An 18,647-nucleotide genomic window follows, 5' to 3' on the forward strand; every position below is an offset into this window, starting at 1 on the left:
CAGCCTGTTAAAACACAATTCATTGAAGGGTTAAGGCAAAACAGACCTTGGGTGGTGCCACTGAACCCAAGGATAAAAACAAAAGAACTAGAATGTCTGATACAGAGGCTATGATCCATACGTGACTTGAAATGTGACTGGTCTGAATTGAAATGGGCCATAAGCATAAAATACACACCAAATTCTGAAGCCTTTATACAGCAAATAAGGGGAAAAAGATCTCAACATTTTTAATATTAACTATGTGTTGAAAAGATATTTTGGATGTATTGGGTTAAATAAAATATATGATTAAAATTAATTTTACCTGCTTATTTTACTTTTTTAAAAATATTGCTACTAGAAATTTTGAAATCATAAAATTGTCTCATATTTGTGCCTTGCATTGTATTAATACCAGTGGAAAGTGCCAAGCTAGAGGGATGATCTCGCCACTTTACTTGGATGTGTTGCTTTCTCTCCCCGCCCATCTTTTTCCTTAACTGTAAACTGAGGAATCCTGATACCCATTTCCAAGGGTTAAGTGGACTGGCTTGTATAAAGTGCCTAACGTGTTGACTGACATGTTGTAGGAGGACACAGAGTCTTCCTTCCCTACTTCTCAGGCCAGAAGCCTACCTTTGGGGCTGAAAGTGGGAAAATGACAATATTCTGGCTTCTAAATAGCAATAGTCCTGCTAAAAGATCTGCCTGTAAACCTCCTTCCCCGAGGCCTGGGGCTATTTTCTCTGCCTTGAGGCAGTGCAGTACTCTGTGATTTCAGTGTCTCAAGACAGATAACTCTGGTCCCTGCAGAATAGCCAGCATGATGACAGAGAGGGCCTGTTTATAGAAGAGAGGGCTAGAACACTACTCAGGGACTTTGTTTAAAATTCTTTTTGTAACCACACAGCTCTCTGTTTGGGTTTGCTGTTCTCATTAAATAAATATCTGGAGAGTCTTTAGGGATCATCTCAGATATGTGTGACCGGGGTTTTTAAGATAATGAACCACACTCTTGAGTCAAACTCAGTGGATTCCCAATTCAGTTTTTATGAGTCACTGAAGGATGGTCAAGAGGGGTCGGCAAGGGATGCAATGAAGTTCTTCCCAACGAGACCAAGAGAAAGGGACCCTTGTAGAGTTACATGCAAGATTCCTACCCACCAGTTCCTTGTATAAATTTCTGACAGACAGTGTTTAGGTCAGTGAGAAGGCACAGGGAGGAGGAGAAAGACAAGACGTATGATCTGAAAGGACAGAATTGGAGGAAACGAGAACATCTTGTTAACTTGAAGTCGGCCTGCGGCTCTGCTTCATGGTTTGAGTGAACATGTGCCAATTACTTACGATTAGCACAGAAACATAAATTTATATGTTTTTTTTTTTAAATAATTTGAAATACTGATGATGCAGGAATATTTGGTGATCTAAATTTGACCCTCAGCAAGTCTAAGTCATTTTAACTCAAACATTCCTGAAAGGAGATAGAGGAAATAGGGAAAAATACTTGGGGTAAAAAGAGCTTTCCTTTTTTAATTAATAAACTTTAGTTTTCAGAAAAGTTTTAAGTTTATAAAAAGTTGAACAGAAAGTACAGAGCTCCCATATATTCCTGTCCTCCCTCTAGTTTTAACACCTTTGCATTAGTGTGGTACATTTGAAAATATTAGTACACTATTTGTAACTAAAGTCCGTAGCTTACATTAAGGTTCATCCTGTGCTGTACAGTTCTATGTGTTTTGACAAATGCACATGTCCTTTTCCCCTAATACAATAGGATACAGAATAGTTTCACTGTCTTAAACATTCCCTGTGAGCCACCTATTCATTCTTCTCCTCTTCCTCTACTCCAAAACCACTGATCTTTTTACTATCTCTACAGTTTTGCCTTTTCTGAAATGTCACATAGTTGGAATCGTACAGTTTGTAGCCTTTTCAGACTGGCTTCTTTCACTAAACCATAGGTACTTAACGGTTCCTCCAGGAGGTCTCTTTTTTAAAAGATCAAGAAAATAGTGCCTTTCAAGAGAGATGAGGAGCATGAGAATAAATAAAAGGAAAATTTTAGGCTGTGCTATTGTTTTTGGCTCCCAGTATCTGAGAGACATACAGGACAAACTCACTCTGGAAGAGGAGATCCTAGGATAAAAGGAGTAACGTTGGCATGAGGTGAAGGGTATGAGCACAAATAAACACAGTACACACCATGGGAAAATAGGGCTGGAGAGCAGGGGAACCTTGAGTTTGTCCACAAAGAATATAACCCAGTTGTCCAACAAGATGGTAGGTACAATTTCTCCTGGGGGCAGGAATATGAGACGACACTATTTAGAGTTATTACTCTATTACGTTGTTTTTTTCTTGTCTAGTTTAATTCACTTTTCAATCGTTGACTCAGAAGGATAACTTGGCTCTACCATGAGTCAAACTGATTTATTTACTTTTCTAGACAGTTTTTTTGTCCATTGATATCTTTTTCTAGAATAACATACTCTAGCTCATTTCATTAGAGGATGCTCACTGTAACACAGAGGGATCTGTCTTAAATGTATGCTAAAGACACAAACCTGAAATAATAGTAACATTTTCTTAAGAAAAATTTAATTTGGGGTTTTTCATGTCAGAGAATCCTGATCAGGCCAATGTTGATAGAAGACATAGGTGAAGGAAACCTTTGGGCTGGAGATTAGTACAGCCTGTGAATAGGAAGAGCTGTGGACACCTGTCCTACCACCAAACTACTGTCCATCCTTGAAGACAGCAGTCCTCAAGAAAAGGCCATCGGTTAACCACGAACTAATAACTATTCTTCTGAACTTCTGGGTCACTCAGTGTCAGTTAAATGGAAGATCCAGGAATCTGACCCAACTGGTAGCACCACCACTCATGCCCTCAACCTCTACTGCAGTCTTTGATGGTCACTCCAGGAAAAAATCTCACTCTCCAAAGGGTCTTTGCCTAAGTGAGCCAGTGACACACACTCAGATCTCCTCTGAACAACATGCTCAGGAAGCCATGAACTAAAGGGGCAAAATGTTTCCAACCTTCACCCCTTCAGAGTAGTGTCAAATTTGGAGGAAGAGGCAGGCCATCACACCAAACATCATCAGTGAAGTCAAATATCCTGGCAGTGTGAGGAAACAGAATTTATCAGGGTTCACCTCAGGAAGAATACTGTATGTGCTTAGAAGGTATATTAAGGCACTTAGGGGCAAGGAGGTGAGATCTTCCTTCCTCCAAGGGTTAGGCTTAAGGAACCCTAGATACTTGCTAAGTAAGGAAGATGTGTCCATTTAACTTCAGGTCTTTGATTTGTTGAGTGGAATATGAAAGTCTGGGGCTAGAGTGGAATTACCATGGACAAGAGAAAGGGTTTGTATGCCCCCACCTGGGGTCCCTCTTCTCCAACTCCCCCCTACCCTCACAGCACTCAGTCTTTTCTTTAAATGAACTGTGAACAACGTTGGAAGGAGTACCAAATTATTATCTCACTCAGAGGACCTAATCAATTTATCCATTTTCCCAGGATTCCTTAATGTCTTTTCAATCCTGAATGAAGTCAAGGTTCCACATCAAGATCCATCTCCTTGAAAGACAATGCCTTCCCATGCAGGTGGCAGCAACCTGAAGTCAAAGGTTTGCTTCTTCTACTTCCTCCATTTGGAACTCTTCTCTTTCTGTCCTCCATATCTGCCTGTCTAAACTCTATCTATCCTTTAAGATCCAGCTCAAATGCATCTCCCCCAGCAGGCCTTGTCTGGAATTAATTCATCCCTTCTTTGTATACTCATAATTACTTGTATGCAGAAACAAAGGAAGTGTGATGAGACTTTAGAACAAGGTACAACGTGCTATCTCTCACTAAAATGTAAGTTCATGAACATCAACAACGTCTTCCTTTCTATGTTTATGTAGGACTCAATCTAGGTACCAAAGGCCACACAGAGAATAAAATAAACATTTGATACTGTTATTGCTATTGATTTAGGGGCTACCTAGATTGCCATCCATTCTCCAAACTTATCCTTTAGGAGCAAAACAATGGTCCACTTCTCTGTGCTCCATGTCAGACTCCAAGAAGCCACTGTGTGATGTGAGGAGTTCCAGAGAGCCCTGCCCTAGAGAATGTCTACTACTAGACCACGGAGTTGATGTCTGGCTAGCATTCATCTTTCTTCTGGTAACAGCACTCTGGTTTGCCTTTGGGAACATGCCTACCCACACTTAATCCACATGGTTTAGATGGTGCTAACTCCACAACTCAATTGTAGAGGTAGAAACATGGCCCAGATCTAGCCAGCATTTCATCCCCTTGGGCAGAGTGTTTACTTGTGAGTTGCCCACAAGACCAAGCGAGGTCATTGATATGCAGCCCTGGGACTATTGCTAGAACTCTTGAGACAAAAGGGCTCTTCTTCCATGGTTCTTGGCTCTGAGATGTGAGTCTAGGGCCTCCAACAGTCATTCTGTCACCTCATGGCTAGAGCCTGCCAGAGAGTAATCCTAACATGAGAAGCAGAAGAAAGCTGACATAGGGTGTCAGGTAGAGATAAAATATAGGAAGCAATATGGGACAAACTTATATTAAAAAAATTGTGGCTTTTTTTCTGTCTCTAAAATCAAATCTAACTAGGTGTCCTGTATTTTTATTTACTAAATATGACAACCCGAGCGGCAGGAAGCCTGGATCTTGGTGACCAATTTTGAACCTCTCCATTACTCTACACCTCTGAACTTCTCAGCTATGTGAAGCATTACCTTCTTGTTTTTGCTTAAATTAGTTCGAGCTGGGTTGCAACATAAATTTTCCTCACTAATGTAAAAGTTCTGCCATTTTAAAGACCCATAGGTGTCCTTTTCAAAAAGAAAATATTCTTAGGAAAGAGTCATAGACCAGAGAGATTAACAGCAGGACAAGAAATTTTTGCCAGCTGTTTAGGACATGAAATGTACTCAGATTGGGTAATACCTTATGCTTGGGGGTAGTAGAAAATAAGCCAGTGAAAGACCACATAGCCTAGGACTATAGGCTTCATGGGCTGCGATCAAAAGTGTGTTACCATCACCAGTGTAATCTGTTCTGAGCATTCCTGCTTGTCCTCCAAAAAACACTTCACCTCCAAAGACTGTACCCCTACCTTAACTTCTGGGCTATCTACAGGGGAAAAGAGCAGACGCAAATCTCCAACACAAGCCCCAAGTGATGGAAAGAAGCCAATATGTTCTTGCAGTTTGAGAGGAGGAAGAAAGAGAGAGGGGGAAGAAGAAAGATTCTTTTCAAAACAGCCCCTGTCACTTGCCATCACCACCTGGGGGAAAGACAAACTGAGGGCAGTCTGGGTGGGAGAGCAAACAGAAAAGTGTCTCTCTGGCACCTGGAAGCAAGCAATCTGATCCGAGGGCCCCAGAGACAGAGCTTGAGGACAGAGCTTTTGGGGGTGGGGGAGGGCAATGAGCTGTGCAGATTCCAAAGCCTTCCCTGCCCTGCCCTGTCTCTGGGCGCCAACGTGTCAAGTCGCTGCAAACAAACAGCATGGGGAAGGCTGCCAGGAGAAATGACAAGGGTGTTTGTGAGTTCAGAAGGTTTGCACCGACCAGGCTGGGCAGGGCCACTGAAGATCTCCCCCTTCTTTACTTGGATTTCTGCTGTGTTAGCCAGTGCCTTAATTAAGCGACTTCTGTATTGGGGTGCTGGGCTTGGTGGGCATTTTAATTCACTTGACAATATTTTTTCTGATTTTCTTGCACCGCTTTTTGGAAAAATAAGTCAAAACTAGTATCATAATTAGGGGAACAGGAAACAGATGTGGATCCCCTTAGATCACACAGGACATCAGTGCAGAGGAAGAAAGATCTTTGCATCTATGCCGTCATTCCCAAGGCAGGACCTTCTCCTCTCCAGTAATCAACATGGTCGCTTACATGTCAACAATGGGGAACCCAGTTTGTAACAATTCTCTACAATTAACTACAACAGAATCAAGTTTTTGTTATTGTTTTCAAAAACTAAAAGTTGTACTGATGGAGATAATATCGAACCCCACAATTAATAAAGAGGGCACTAAAGGCTTTATCAATAGGGTGTTTCATTCAAGTTTGGGCAAGTTCAGGAAATATCACCATTTATTATTGATTTTGGTATTCTGCATAGCCTGTATTTGTGTGGTTCTTTGAATTCTCCTTCAAACCAGTTATAACTTCTTGCTGGTTCCCTCATTAATTATTGAGGGATATAAGATCTTTGATATGTGTTCCTTTCATAATGTCCGAGAATTGTAGCTTTACTCTTTAACAATGACTTGGCTAAAGAGAAAGCACAGGACACAATGCATCTGTGTTACAAGATACCATCAAGGCAGATTTTTCTCAAACTTTTGAAAAAAATAAAAGCTTTGCTTCTGCATCATTACATAGTATTTTCTGCACCCTTATCCTCTTAAGGTGAGCCTGATTCCTAGCCCTCTCATTCTCCTCATTCCTCTCCCTGCTAACCCATTCAAACAACCCTCATCCCTTCCCTGGAAAAATTGGTTTTATGTAAAATCTCATACTTGTCCCTAATCAAGTGTAACTGAGAGATAAGCATTAACGAGTGTCCTTTCCTACAGAACTTTTCTAGCATGTTGCTAGGAAACAAAGCCTGAAGTTTAAGAAAATAATTTCTAGAGGTTGAGATTTCTAGGAGAAAATCTCAGACCATTCTGTGGAAAAGAATAAAAGCTTTTCAGAGGCCCTGAAATTAGAATTTGTCACTCTGCCTACGCCCTCCTCTACCCCCTGCCAAAAAGGAATATATTTTGAGTAATAACCTTGAGATGGGCTGTTTACCTATGGAACAATGGCAAGTTATGGAGAATAATTCTGAAGGATAGGGTCCTTGCTGCTAGAAAAATTTTATTTGAGGTATAACACTATCTTAAACAATCAAGTAACAGACACACAGAATACACATGTTGAGTATACAAAGTGAAAAAAAAATCTTCTATTACATAATTCACCATGACCATATATTGGGTATGAATGTGGAGAATGGCTGGATGGCAGCATCAACTTTCCATTGCCACCCCTCTGGGACAGAAGACGCTGGGCTTTCAGAAGACCACTTTGACTTTCCCACCCTGGCTCACTGTGATCTGCCATCACCAATGGCAATGTTTGGCTACCTGCAGCTAAATCTTCTGAGTTTTCCCACTGAGCACATAGGGGACAAGACAAGCAATATTTTCTGAGAATGAGTGTAATGAGAAGGTTTGATCAGGTCAACAGACAAGCTCGTCCCAGGTGCTTCCCCTGATGTGACCCTTCATCACTGTGTAACCTGCCCACTCACCCTCTGATATACAGTTAAATTGCTGAGACAGGCTTTGGGAATGGCACCAGAAGCCCTCAGAACGCAGTGGCATTGTAGATCAGACTCACCTTCCACCAAGTTTAGATGGGGGAAACTGTCTATAAGGAGACTTCCAGGGGTCTCAGACCAGAACCAGCCTGTGAGTATCCAATCTGGGGTCTTAGATATGATGAGCTGTAGCCAACAAGAACTCAGTCACCAGCAGTTACCAGATCTATCCAGAGTTATGACTCCATTTATTCCCTTCATCTCACTGCTGCCAACACTCCCACAGACCTTGTGCAGGACGGTCAGTCTATGGGAAAGAGCCAAAAATTCCTTCATCTGGGGCTCTGCCTCCACAACTCTGAGATCTAAGTGCTAGAGATGATCTGCCTTTCAGAACTCACCAGCCAATCTTTAAAAAGAACCTATGACTGAATGGCAACCACGTGGTTTGACCTTCACCCCTCCACTCCCTCTGCCCTCACACCCTCAATTTCCAAATATGGACAGAGGTCATGTGACACTTCTGGAACACATGTGGGTGTACAGTCATCTTTAAACTACATCACTTGAAAATGATTTAGTCTAATTCCATGAGAGAGCAAAGGGCAGACCAACAGCTGCTTGATTGTGCAGTTTTCAGAACAAGAACTAGAACACAGAGCTGGAAGTATTAAGAAACTCATTCATCTGGAAGTCTCTGTCTCTAGTCCCTATCCTGTTTACCTCACTTAAAAATGAAATCATTTAGGATGGTGTATATAAAAGTGCCTTAAAAATAAAAATATGGAGCATCTATTACATACTGATCAAATGCTTTATATGAATTATCATATCTAATTCTTGAAGCTGAGGCTCAGATAAGTTCAGAAATTTGCCCACAAACACATACATCTATCAGATTCCAAAGCCTCTGTTTCACCAGTGCAGCTATATATCCCCCAAGCTATGTACCTGGTTAGCTCACCCTGACAGCCAATCTAATGCCCTCAGCTTTAGTTCTGGCTCTCTAGTTTAACATGTCTAAATGAGATTAAAAACAACTCCACAGTGTCCCAACACAAACTCCTTCACATGCCTCCACACTCCCAGAAAAGAGAACTGCCAAGGAGGAGGGAGTGATTCAATGACAAGGTGGGTGGCATTGTGTGAATAAGAAGGAACAAAGCTCTTGCCCAAAGGGCATTTATACTCCACTAGTTCCAAGGCCTGCAGACTCACTTCCTTTCAAACACCACCCATTATATAAAATGTGTCGCCCTGCGTGAGCCCCACAAATTCTGAGCCTTTATTTCCCAACCAGGCTGAAACAGTGGGTGTTTAATTATTATTTTTATTACTTCCTGTGTGTCAGCACTTCGATGGATGTTTTCAAACACATAAGCTCATTTAACACATTATAGAGACATGCAAAATATTACCCCCATTCTGTTGATATGAAAACTGAGTCCAGTAGAGATCCAACCTTGTATATTCTATATCCCTGATCAGAGCCACTAACCAAGATGCAGAAGGCAATGAAAAACTTGGCTTCTTTTCCACCTGGTCTGGGTGTTGACAACTTGTGTGTCTTGGTCGATGGCCAACCTATTTGACCTGAGTGCCCTCCTGGTTACTGAAGGAAGTTTCTACATGACTGTAGTTCCCTAAGCAGGTTGCACAGCATTTCTGTCCCTTTCTAACAAGCTGATGTCACTTCTCTGAGTGATGCTTTGTGGTATATGAGAGGGCTATATCACATAACTTTTAGGCATCTATTATTTCACTACGTAAGTCTTAGGCTAAAAGGAATTTCAGGGGTCATTTAATAAAATACTATCATGCATTGAATCTTTGAGGCTTTATAACACTTCACCATTTCTAAGCACTTTTACGTGCATTAGTTCATTTGATCCTCACCACTCTAGAAATTGTGTAGGAACAAACTTGAAGAGTTTTATAAGGATTCAATGGGAAAATGTATAAGCACCTAGCATAATGCCTGGTATATAATACATGCTTGATAAATTTCACCTTTTATTACTGTTAACACTTTGAAATTGGTAGGCAATGTGGTCCATTTTCTATCACACTCTCAAGGATCTTCAGAGGATGGAGAATCTGAGTTTTCTTGACCTCTCCTTGCCCTTCAATTTGTTTATTTTCTTTGCTTGTTTCCAGGTGATAGGTAAAACTCATGTTGTTATGTACTAGCATTCTCTAGTCAGACTTGCATCACATTAGGATAAGAAATTTCTCTCCAGCTCGAAAACTGGGGAAGGTCCAGTGTTTTCATGGCTGACAGATCTGAGAAGTTGACATTGGGCTCTGTTGCTCATGATGGCCTTTGGAATGTTCAACCAGCAGCTTTATAGCATTGGGTCAGGTTGGACAATGGGGTATTCTGCTGGAATGAGCTCTCACCTGGGATCTAGGAGTCAGAATTTAAAGGCTTCATCTTTCTCTACTGAGTCACTGAAGCCTTTCCTGCATGAGTTCTTGCCTCTTCAAAACAACCTGCTTCTGCTTCACTCATGTATAATTATAAAGCTTCACTGCATGAAGCTGAAACACCCCAGTATGTGACCTTATTTGAGGATAGGGTCTTTACAAAAGCAATCAAGTTAAAATGTGGTTATTAGGGTGGGCACCAATCCGATATGACAGGTGTCCTTTACAAAAAGGGGAAATTTGGACACAGAAACACACATAAAGGGAAGACAGTGTGAAGAGACACAGAAAAAAGATGGCCATCTACAAGCCAAGGAGAGAAATTGGGAACAGATTCTTCCCATACAGCCCTCAGAAGGAACCGATCCTGCAGACACCTTGATCTTGGATTTCTAGCCTTTAGAACTGTGAGAAAATAAATTTCTGTTGTTTAAGGAACTCAATCTGTAGTACTCTGTTATGGCAGCCCTAGCATGAAAGGAAGCAGGAGTATCTTCCTAGCCCACAGAAGCCAGGGTTTCTGGGAACTTAAAACACAGACCCTCTCTTTATTATGACCTGAAGCACAAGCTGCTATAAAAGAGCCACATCTGGTGGACAGGCTTCCATGACCAGGTTGAGCACTATTGATGCAGAAGGTTTTAAGACTCCTCCTACTTCCTTCCCCAATATGCACTTTTCTTAGCCAAGAACACAAGTGAATAATGACATGTATACTATGGAAAGTTCTGTGGGTTTTACTCTTTCACCATGGATCTGCCATATGTTTATCTGCACACAGATGTTGGAACTTTATTTTCTGATCAATTATGAGCTCCCAAACAAAGCTCCCAGCACAAGAAAACTTAGAGATGCTCTAATCCCACCATTTCATTTTCTAGGTAAGGATACAGGGACCCAGAGAGCAGAAAAAGTGAAAGCAATTCAGCAGGTTGATAGACCCTGGCCGATGTCCTAACTCCAAGTCCAAGGTTACATCCTATACATCACATTGGTTTTCCTTCACAGAAATACTTTTTAGTATGGGAAATCTGATTAAATCCTCCCTCACCCTGTATAGGATTCCCTTTATTTACTCCCTCTTTGGTGGTTAAGGAAAAAGATAAGGCCTTGCCCTAGAATGAGGGACTCTGAGGTCATCTAACACCTGTACAATATTTTTATCAAGTGGTTTGCTAGTCTCTGATTAAACACTTTCAGAGATGAGAAACTTCCTATTTCATTTCAAACAGCTCTAATGATGAGAAATTCCTTAAAAGTGAACCAAAAACATGCCAGGATCAAGAAGGCAGGGACTTTTTTTTTTTAAGTTACTTAGCTTGAGCTGATGCCCAGGGCTTTTGGTCTGCCAAAGTCTCTGCAATGGTCACAATGGTTCAGATGACACCTCCCTTCTATTGGGAGAACTCCCTTCAGGGTGGTGGTAGGACTTGGTGCCCAGCTAGCTCAGAGGACACTAAAAATGTCCAGTCCTTTGGGAAACAAGACAAAAAGGGTAACGAGGAGTAGTGATTTCAATTTCAAAGAATCTACAAAGTGTGTTGAGTTGAAGAGTGGGATTCTGCCATAAGGAGAAGCATTAGCTTATTTGTGAGGAGGAAGTAAGGGGGCACCCAGGGCATAGCTGTGGCCTGCTCAGGTCTGCTCCATCCTACATGCTGAAAGCTGCCCCTGATCCTGGCCACTGGCCCTTGAGGGAGTGCCACTGAAGGAGACGAGGCGTGGGGGAAGGGCAACAGATCAGGTGACATTTTATAGCTCTTCCACCCAGAGAATTTCTCATGGGTACCATTCTGCCCCTCCTTTACCAATAGTCACAGATGGTTATGCATGGATGGGGCTCTAAATACTTTAAGGGTAGCTTGCTGAAGTCAAGAAACCTGGCTTTATAGTCCCAGCCTTATGAACTAGGACAAGTCACTGAATTTCCATGGACATTGTGTTTCTTATTGGTCTAATGGGAAGACTGAAGTTAGAAGAGAGCATGGCATTCTATAGGGATGCACGTCTAAATATGTCCACTTCCACCCATTCAGGGGAAATTCCTGATAGACAAGTTAGAGAGAATAAAACAAATCCTGGGTTGGAATAAAACAAAATTCTTCACTAGGAAAAGCTGGCTTGGACTGTCACTTTTAACAGTAAATAACTGCTACCATATATTGAGTGATTACTGAGGTGCCAGGCTCTGCTCATCTCATTTAACCCTCCCAAGTTCCTGTGTCCATCAAGAGATGAATGTATAAAAAAGATGTAGTGTGTATATGTATATATACATTATATATGTGTGTGTGTGTGTATATATATATATATATATATATATATATATATATATATATATATAATGGAAAATTACTCAGCCCTAAAAAGAATGAAATTCTTCCATTTGCAGCAACATGGATGGACTGGGTGGACCTAGAGAATATTATGCTTAGTGAAATAAGTCAGGCAAAGAAAGATAAATACTGTATGATGTCACTATATGTGGAATCTATAAAATAATACACACGAATGTATATAGCAAAGCAGAAACAGTCTCACAGAAAAGAAACTAGTGGTTACCAGAGGGGAGACGGGAGGGGGAAGGGGCAAGTTATGGGTATGGGATTAAGAGATACAAATTGGTGCGTACAAATCAGATAAGCAACAGGGATATACTGTATAGCACAGGAAATCATAGCCATTATCTCCTAATAAATGTTAATGGAGTACAATCTGTAAAAATACTGAATCACTATGCTATACACTTGAAACTAATATAATATTGTAAATCAACCATACTTCAATTAAAAAAAAATAAAAATAGAGGGTGAAAAAAACAATGTTTCACATTTTGCAAGAATATATACAAATAATACACATTAAACACATGAGGAATGATTGCCTATGGAAATTTGGTGTGCGGGCAGAGAGAGGAATGAATGAATGAAGGTAGGGACATAGCGGGATGTAAAGAAAAATATTGTCAAAATCCCTTCCAAAAAGTAATAGCGTTTACGTTAAAACCCACAGTATAAGAGAGTGGCCATTTTTCCATACCATTTCCAGTAGTGGATGTTATTGAATTTTAGAGTAATTTTTCCAAGCTGATGGTTATTATTAAACCTAAATTTGTTTCCAGTCTGATACTTGGGGTTACATTTTTCCGTGATGAGTGAGGTTGAGCTATTCCTTTGTCTTTTTCTGTAACTCAGGATACTGTCCACACCAGAAATGTCTTTTGATCCTCAGGGGGTTGACAGACCTAACAGGACAGCGTCTTAGATCAACAGGTCTTCTGCTATCTACAAGAATGTCACATGGCCAATGACCACACAATCCAGAATGAAACTGAGTGTGGGTGCCATGGTCACCTCCAAACCCTCTCTCCAGCTTTTAAGTCACCGGCTAATGACTGGTGACCCCCAAATCTTTCCAAACCAGGAACCCATCTGTGCTTGGTTGGTAACCTCAGCTGCATGTTCAGAACATTTCCAACACTGTTTCAAATTCATTCACACTTAATGCATCAAAAAGCACTGCTCTCTCTGCACTGAGTTAATGTTGTGGAGCTGTTTCCATGAGCCCTTTTTGTTTAGCTGGGCTTTTTATAAACCTTCCCTTCCACCTCTCCTCCTCCTCTTTTTTTTTTTTTTTTTTTTGGCTTTTCTTGGAAGAAGTTGATTCTTTGCCAAAACTAAATGAAACTCTGGCTCCAAGTTCAACTCAGAATTTACTAGCTGATAAATTAGAAGTGGGGTGTGGGTTGTGAAGGTGGGAGGAAAGTGGATGGGGGAGGCAGGCTTTCCTTTGGGAGCAAGTTCAAACTTGGAATCAGAAGCTATTAAAGTGTCTGATTTGTGCTGAATCATATGGGGCGGGAGTCAGGGGATGATGCTGGCTACCTGCCAGCCACACACACTGCCCAGGTTGATGGACGAGCCTCCAAAGGAACTACAACAGGATTATAATTTCACCAACATTTGAAATATATCATGAGAAACCACGTGCATGACACTGAGGAAAGCCACACCTCCGGGGCCTCTTGTGTTCATCTATCTAACCAGCACCTGAGTTTTCATCTTTGTTTCTTGGGCCCCAGACTCTCATTCAGTTTCTTACCCAAACTTCACCCACTATGATCCTTCCTCTCACCCTTCCCTCCCTCCTCCAGCTGAGCCTTTCTAGAAACTTCTTATTCAACAAGAGGTGAGGTGGAACCATGGAGAAGACTCTAAGCTTTGAGGAGTTGAGAGGAGACTCTTTCCTAAGAAGAAGATGATGATATTAGCTCATCTAACATTGAAAGCAGTCTTATAAGGTAGATAATGTTATCTCTATTCTTATAAATAATCAAAGCAAAAAGAACTTAAGCAACTTCTCCCAGGTAACAGAGCTAGTGAGTGCAGAGCTGGAATTCGAATCTAGGATGTTTGTGCTCTTAGCCTACAACTTCTGCCCCTCTTTCAAGCGCTCTCATCTCCGCACGGAAGTACTCATCATCTCCCAAAGAATACCTTCTCTCTCATGTTCCTGAGACTTAGCGTTTGCAGTTCTCTCAAAAGGCAGAGAAGTGGAGCAAAGAACAGGTCATTCCAGGTCTCTAGTTCCTTCCATGCCTTTCCTTACTCAAATTCTACTTCAAAGATCATCCAAACATTCAATCACTCCCTTTTCTCTCCCAACACTTTATTATGGAAAATTTCAAGCATGAAACACCCATGTACATACACCCATGTATGTACCCACCATCTAGATTCTACAATGAAGATTTTGCTGTTTTTTTTAATCATATCTATCTCTTCATACCTTTATTCATCTACCTGATCTATCTAGTTTTTTGGTGCACTTCAAAGTAAGTTGTAACCGTTATCACATTACGCCTGTAACACTTCCGTGTTCCCCTCCTTTTTACTTTATGCAAAATAAGAATCACAGTTAACAATTATTGAGTATTTACTCTGTCAGGCACTGTGCCAAGCACCTTCTGTGCATTACATAATTTGATTCTATTGGTAATCATATGAGGCAGGTGCAATTACCACACTCATTTTACAGATGAGAGGAACTGAATTATAGAGAACAATGGCTGCAGCCAACATTTATTTAATGCTTTCTATGGACCATGGGCCATGCCAAGTGCTTGTCATCCATTATCTAATTTAATCCTTACAACAACCATATAAGGTAAATATTATTCCAGATGAGGAAACTGAGAGTTGGAGACTAATGTTCTGCAACATATTAAGCGTTAGAACCTGGGTTTGAATCATTCTGACTCCACTATGCTCCACTTGCTCCCATCTGCTCACATACTACTGTCACATCTCTTTTTCCTACTGCATTTTAGTTTTTTGCCTCCATTTATGTTTTGTATCAGACCATGGCCTCTCACAGGAAAGAGTCACATTTTAGTCTTCTTAGTCTCAGGTCCTCAGTCTGATACAAATAGGTACTTTGTAAATGTTTCCTGAATGGATTCATAACAATGAATAGTAGTAACTGAAAGCCCCATGTGTCAGAACCAGTGAAGTATTGCTAAGTTCATGACTAGTCTAGAAAAAGCAATGGAAATCTTGAAAGCTGATTCAGATGCTTCTGCTGGTCCCCTGAAGCTTTCTTTATACCAGTAGAACCTGCAACTCATCAAAGACTCCCCACTTAATGCAGTCTGGGTGACCTGAAGGTTGGGTTGGTAGCCTAGACAATACAAGTGCTCTTGCTTGCCCAGGCTGGAGCACACATCTGTGCTCTTTGATTCACTGGGCATCTTTTATGTGTCCCATACATGGAGGACACCAGGCTACATGCTGGGGAAGACATAAAGGTAAAACATGCAAAGAATTACTTTAGAGTTCCTACTCTAAGCAGGGCACAGTAAAGACAAGAACACTCACCACTAGAACAAAGGCTATGATTGGGTACTTCCTAAGAAAGAGACAAGTCTAGTTTTAAAGGACTTCCAAGGAAGGACAAATCAGATCCCAGCATGGGGAGGAGACTCGGGGAAGGCCTGATCAAGAAATTTTGTCATTTGGGATGGGCACAGTTTTCAACAAGCAGAAGCATGGCAGAAACGAGAGAGTAAGAGTGGGAAATACAGTCCTGTGATGCTCCAATCGCCAATCAAGTTGAAAACAGACCCAGGAAGGCCAAGTTATCCCATGCAGGGTTGGAAAACAGGCAACACTGAGGCCAAACTCAATCACCATGTATGTTTATTACCAAGTACAGCAGTACCATGGATGTAGTGGTGACTACAAACCTGACTTTCAGGTAGAAGCTCATGCAGCAGGTTGCCCAGGATCCTACCTGCTATTGAGATGCAACAAAAGGCACAGTGTGGGAAGAGAAGATCCTGAAGGACCACCTCAAATGTTATGTCCCAGGCACCAAACACGGGCTGTGCAATGTTCAAAGTTCTTTACTATATATCACTTCATTTGATGCCCATAACAAGATGTGAGAGCTGTTATTAGTCCCAGCTTTTCAAATGAGAAAACTGAGGCTAAGAAAACCTGATGACTCACCCAAGGTCAGATGACCGGGAGAGACAAACCATTGACTCCAAATCCAGTGTTCTAGGAGTTAACTCTCAGGACGGAATAGGAAGATCATGGTTTTGGAAATGGTTATGGCATGCCAGAAATAACTTCCTTTCTCCAAATCTGAGTACTTCACAGTCAGTCTGTGTTATTAACTGCCACTACTGGGGTTATAGAGTAAAAAAAAATCTAAGAATTTCGAGAAGTTAGTCAAGCCTGACATTGGGCAAAACTAGCCACTCAAATGGAGTTTACTCAAGAACACCTTGTGATAATGCTTTGTGGTTACAAGTGCAGGCTCTGAAAGTAAATTGCCTGGTTTTGAATCCCATCTTACTACCTACTGGCTGTGTGACCTTGCGTAATGACTTCACCTCTCTGCGCTTCAGTTTCCTCATTTGTATGATGAAGATAATAATTGTACCTACACATGCAGCTGTTGTTAGGATTAAATGCTGTTTTACGTATAAAAAAGCCTAGGAGAGGGACTAGGTACATAATAATTGTCCTACAAAAGTAACTTGATGTGTCATTTATATCCCATTTTACAACTTTCGTTAGGCACTTTAAGGTTTCAAAGAATGGAGACCTGTTCAGATGACCTCAGAGAACTGGTGTTTATTATAAAGATATGTGGCATAAACTAAGACCAGGAAACTCCACAGCTGCATGATCAGGCCTCAGAGATCTGGGAAATCAGTCTTCACCTTTTAGGCTATTGCAGCCATAACGGGTCATATGACCAAACACTGTTTGTCTGCTTGTCGCCAACTTTACTGCATGCTCCTCACTTTTTCTCCTTTCCATTTTTTCCTCCTTTTTTGTCAGTTGAATAAAGTGTGTTCATCAGGCCATGGTTATTCTCTATATTATTTATTTACTTTATCCCCTTTCCTGCATCCTTGTCTTTTTTCCTCCACCCCTTAAGCAACCACTCTGATTTGCATTTAGCGTGTATCTTTTGGTTTGTACCTGTTCTTGTAAAACATGCATTTTTTTAATGCATGTACTTTTCATCTTGAAAAATGCTACTTTGTTATATATCTCTTTCCATTTCTTATTTTTTTCACCCTTCACTATTTATAAGTTCATCCATATTATTAGAAGTTCCTCTGGGCTGTTCATCTCACGTTGCTTATCTCTCCGATATATACCGACCATACGTTGCCTATCTAATCTCCGCTGGTGCATTCCCAGATTGCTGCCAACTGCCAATCACTACAAACAACACTGTAATGAATATCTCTGCACACATCCCCTTATGGGCCTATGTGAACTCTTGGGAAATATGAGTAGCATTCATTTTAATTTGATTAAGTTTTGTCAGATTTGCTCTGTTTCTGGCAGCACCCTCAACAGCAGTGCATACATCCACTCCAAATCATTGGCATCTTGCAGCTTTCTAACTTTGAATAAATGGCTTCTCAGTCATTCTCCAATTTCCACAATTCTGCTTCTTTCAGGTGCTGCTTCTGCTTTAATCCTCCACCTGCCCCAGCCCTGCTCCCTTGCACTGCAGCTACCTGCTCTTGTTCTTTCTCTAATCTCCTGCACACTCTGCATGGTTTCTTCCTACTCATGGCTTCTATAGCTTTCAGGAGCAATAGTGTCTCTCGGCCTCCTTGTCTTTCTGTTTTACCTTCAAATACACTGACTGGGTCCCTCAGTCATTATCCAGTCTGGTGCACTTCTGTGTAGCAGAGTTCTGCCCCTGGGCCACCTCTCTGACTATCATTGGCTCAGACATCCACCCCTGGTCCAATCGGATGTCTCCATTGTTCTGAGGGTCACCTGGTATATACCTTATTGACCTCTAGGAAAGGGAATATCCATTGCAGACTCTTTCCATCGATGAGGGCTATGGGTATGGCAGGCGTTCAGAGTTTCATGGACTGCCCTGTACACATATTGATTTGATATCTTATTAAATTGTTCAAAATTTACCAATTTTGATGTGAGGTAGCTGCAATTATTCAGGTAGATCATAAATCTCGAAGGTTATTTTATATGTAAACACAGTGGGAAATAATCTTCTAGTTGCCCCTTGTTTATCTTGGGTCTCTCTTTTTCTTCTCCTTACATTCCTTCTTGCAACCCATACACATGTTATTAGAGAAATCCTGTCTTAATCCAAAGGACATATTATTCCCACTGCCTGGAACATTTTTCCCTAACTCTCCTTTTGGCCTGGCTAAAGCAACTCCATTCTTGAGCAGAATTAAATTTCACTTCTCCAAAAAGATCTTTACTGACCTTCACTCTGGACTAAATTTTTCTGCTGGATGTCCCCATCCCCTTCCATCACACACATCACGTTTTATTATAATTCAGTGTTGTTTTACCCTACAAGATATGAGCAACCTGAGGATATGGAT

The sequence above is a fragment of the Orcinus orca genome, chromosome 7 (assembly GCF_937001465.1).
Source record: "Orcinus orca chromosome 7, mOrcOrc1.1, whole genome shotgun sequence".
NCBI classification, from domain to species: Eukaryota; Metazoa; Chordata; class Mammalia; order Artiodactyla; family Delphinidae; genus Orcinus; species Orcinus orca.